Here is a 4,551-nt window from a genome sequence, read left to right as displayed (position 1 = left end):
CCACTACCCCCACCCCCACCACCACACCAAAATAATAATAATTTTGATTTTAAAAAATATTTTCAATGTCATAAATTATTTTTTACTTAAGTAAAAATAAAAGATTGTCTCTCAAAAACAAATTTCATTAATAAATCAAACACTAAAAATCATTTCCGAAAAATATTTTCTACTCACCAACCAAACATGAGAAAATAAGTCCAAAATCTACTTATTTTCCAGGAAAACATTTTCTAGGAAAACATTTTCCATGGAAAACATTTTCCTCCATACCAAACACACCTAATTGATCATTTAATTCAACCTCTTACTATCGATATGAACAACCTGCAGATTGAAAAAGTGGCCAATGCTTTACAAAAGTTCTAAATTTTTGACGTGTGATTATCGTATCTGTTTTAGCTTTTAATTAAATCCAAACAACCTTGAAAGAGGGGATCTGTTGACACACATGATTAGTTAACTTGATTCTTATTTGCATTTTTCAGGCACCCTTTCAAGCAGAGTTACAAGTTTTATAATAGTTTCGACTTTGAGTTGCTTCCTAATACACACATACACAACTTCTTACTGATAAGTGAAACTTTCCCTCTGATAGCTATCACATTTTCGGATTTATAATTGTCAAAAAACTAGCTCACAACCATGGATGATCATCCATGAATTTAACAGCATAGATAGAAAGGAGAAGAAGAGAGTGTGGAAAGAATCAACCAACTGATTTACACTATGAGGAGACAATGTATTTATACAAGAAAAATAAAAAATATCTAACAAACTAATGAGCTGTCAATAACAGAATTAGCTAACTAACCATTCTAACTAATTAATTGAAATAGCTAACTAAATGATTGATTAAACATATTTACAAAACTAACTAAATCGTAACAATAATTGATGATTTTAAAGTGTATTTATATTTCCGGGTACAGTTAAAACAAATCTAATACAGACACATAAGTATAATCTTTCTAACATGTGCACTTCTATGGGCTTCATTTGTCAACTCTTGGTGCCTGTAACACTAGCTTTACCATCTGCACGGAACAGTACTTATGAATCAAACTATATAACTTTTACCAGTAATTTTAAATTGATGAAGATATTAATTTAGTTAAGAGTAGACATATATCTGCTAGAAGGTATTTGCATTTCAAATGATTACTGCTGCAAGGTATCTTAGATTATCTATGCAACGAGGTACACTTTCTAGCTATTCAAAATGTCATTTGTACAATTACTTTACTGAAGTCTTCTTTCTCCAATGGCAAATAATATGCACCTTTTGGACCTATCGTATAAGACCTCTCTTCCAAGTTCGTAGAGATCATACATTCAATTTGTATATTTGGTACATCAATCTATGGTGGTAATTCATAAAATGTATTCATTTATTCAGATTTTGAACTTGAAAATCAAAAGCCAACTTCCAACTAGATTGCCTACATTTCTAAATGTAACTAGACGACGATTGCCCGTGCAAGCACGGGCTGAATACCTTGCACAATATATATTAAGCGACAATTATCACACATATTGGTAGGGCTACAATGAATAAAAAATTGCTAATGTACAGATCCAGCCATTTGTGCTTGTGTATGCGTACTATACATTTTCTTACAGAAGTTTAATGCAAATGTATGGTGAGACTTTCAATCATAGTACTTCTCCCAAGAAAACAAGGAGACAACTTTAGATGAATAATAGTTGTACTAAAACTGTCAAAACCTTTTGCTCAGATTCTCAACAAAATTGGAAGCTTAAACCAAAGAACTTGATTAGAAAATATCAAAATTCATCCGATTCCAAAAATCAGACTTGAACTTATTAATAAAAAAGACTCAAACTTCACCTCAAAAAATGCTTCGAGAATGCCTTCTCTGTATTTAAGGTCGACCTAATGAATCCTCGTGCTCATGCTGCATCGTTTAACTATCGAGAAAAGCTACTACCCTACTATCAAGAAAACAGATGGAACCAAGACCTGAATTATCTTTCTATTTGTGGAGCAAAACCAATTAAAAAGATAAGAGTGGAAACTGAAGGCACGACCTGCAATTGAAATTTAAAAATTTCCCGTAATGAAGCATACAACATATAGCAACTTCTGTCCGTATCCATTGTAAAGATACAAAAGAAACATAAAATATTATTGAGTGGCCATTTCAGTCCAAGTGGACCAAACATGAAGTACTGACGATGATCAAGTCGTTGGATAACAATTGTAGAGCACTGAGAGTAAGATCATCAATCAAGACAGAGTCATTAGTGTACAAAAGCTCTTAGGCATTTAAGCAAACCAAATATACTTTCAGCTTTACCCATTCATTTCAAAACTAAAGCTTTAAGTGGCTGCACAGTGCAAAATTATCATATTGAATATTTGAAATGCTAAATCGCAATGGAGCTTTACAGAAATAGAAAATTTTGGAAGGACACAAATAAATGGAGCTAAAATTCACATTCACATTTTCAATAGATTGTCTACAAACTCTCTCAAATTCACAATTCACTGGGCATCAAGAGATGATGGTTCTTATTTCCCTTCTTAAGGATGAAGAGATTATTATCCTAGATCGGAACAAGTTAATAGGACTCAATTTTTACATCCCTATGTTCCTTCAGAGTGACGGTATGGGGGCGAAAAAAAGGAAAGATTGTAAAAGTATATGACATGAAAACAAGATTAAAACAAAGATAGTGAATTCTTTTAAGGTGGTCCAACCCTGAATTTAAAAATACTCTGCAAGGTAAATTTGTTATGTCGTAACTAACAAAGAGGTGGCAAGGGAGTATGCGCATTATCCTTGGTAAACAGGGCCCTATTGCATGCTTTCAACTGAATGGAACGGTGTCCCTATGCTAATCATCGTAGCTTGTGTCCCTTTCTTCTTTTTTTTTTTTGTTTAATTTGTTGATCCTCAATAAGCTTAAGTGATCACAATTTACAAAGTGAGTTGACCGATCTTTCATGGTGCCGACAAATTCAATTAAGATCATATAGTATTAAGGTCGAAAACTCTGTCAGATATATATAATCTAGTAATCTTAAGGCCTCAATATATTTTTATGGTGTGTCGCCTATCAGCTAAGATGGCAACGTTTTTGCTCTATCTGTACTAGTTATGATTATCATTTTCTTGTTGCCATGTACATATATAATGTTTTCTTGTTGGTACATCATCACCGTGTAAGAGTTTCTTTACTGAACACATGGCTTCATCTTTCAACTATTTTCTCCAAATTTCTCTCAAGGACATGCAGATTCAAGTTCAGTTTCCCTTATTTTTCTTTCCATTTCTTATTTTCTAGTCATACACACAAAAAATCTGAGGTTTTTTAAAAGGTTCTAACTGGCTCTGATGATCTAGGTTTTGCAATTTTTGGTAAGCTTTTATCCTCAATTAAAATTTTATCACATTTTGGCCAAACATCACAGATAGAACAATGTAAAATCAAAACAGTATAAATGTATTCAACCAAATGTAGAATTAGAAGGAAAATGTTAAAAATCAAGAGAAATTCAGGATAAAACATGGGAAGAGTAAAACTTTGTATATCAAAACTACAAATTGAAGAGAAAGGCTAAGGAATGGCAAATCACTACCTTAAGATTGCAACAGTATGGTGTGTAGATGTATGAAAAAAATACCCAATTTTTATTTTGCTGCAGTAGAAGTGTGTATGGATTAGGGGAATGTGGGTGAAAGAGGCAAGAATGACACGCATAGTAACCACGTGGAATGAAAGGGTGAAAAGTATCGAACTGAAATGACAGAAATGCCCTTAATCAATCAGACAAATTCCCACAAGCACACATGTTTTTAGATTAGTTTATACTCACTCTTCTACAATGGTAGAAAAAAGAAAATATTGGATTCTGATTCGGCAGATCTCAGACCTTGGGTAGTGTTGCACGAAGTCTACATAACACCACTCAAGGTTCTCTAACTTTCAAGATGAAAGGAAATTTTTTTTATGTGGGGTAGTTCAATTAGGCACTATTTTTTATTTTATTTTTGGCTATGTAAAATGAATATATGAGTACAAATGCTTATAGTTTGTTTATTTTCAAGCATCATATACTTTATACTGTAAATATTGGGTCCGTGCTTAACCCTTTAGTATATATATATATATATCACAATTTTAAATTATTTCTTTTGTTTAGTATTTATTAATTTTTTTAAAATAAAAAATGTAAAAGGAATTTTTTTAAATCTATCTATATGTAGTAGATACTTGTTTAAATTTATTTTTTAGGTTAAATTGTAATTTTTAATTTAATTTAATCATAAACATATAATTTAATTTAATTATAAATTTTGTTATTTTGCCTCTTATATTGTATATATAGAGAGAGATTCACATTAATTGATTGCTTAACCATATCAAATATAAATTACTTTTAATTGCTAGCTATTTGTTATTTATTTTATTACTAGACAAATAATGCATGTGCGCACGGATCAATATTTATTTATCTACTGGTTAGATTAATAATTTAGAGTAAATATTTATAATGTATAATATTTTGTGGAATTAAAAAAA

General features: G+C 31.2%; 1 long non-coding RNA gene across 2 annotated transcripts; it reads right to left on the bottom strand.

Annotated features, from left to right (window-relative positions):
• Positions 1 to 700: 700 nt before the first annotated feature.
• Positions 701 to 3,701, bottom strand: LOC107006730. 2 transcript variants are annotated; one of them, XR_003575512.1, is made up of 3 exons: positions 3,608 to 3,701; positions 1,853 to 2,232; positions 701 to 1,037 (listed from the first exon to the last, which is right to left on the bottom strand). It is a non-coding gene; the product is annotated as an uncharacterized LOC107006730 (long non-coding RNA). The 2 variants fall into 2 exon arrangements; XR_003575511.1 differs by having other exon boundaries at positions 1,853 to 3,701.
• Between the last annotated feature and the right edge of the window lie 850 nt (positions 3,702 to 4,551).

This window comes from Solanum pennellii, chromosome 12 (genome assembly GCF_001406875.1).
Source record: "Solanum pennellii chromosome 12, SPENNV200".
In the NCBI taxonomy this organism is placed as follows: domain Eukaryota; kingdom Viridiplantae; phylum Streptophyta; class Magnoliopsida; order Solanales; family Solanaceae; genus Solanum; species Solanum pennellii.
Note: the sequence above shows the minus strand (reverse complement) of the source record. Positions and strands in the feature narration are given on the sequence as shown.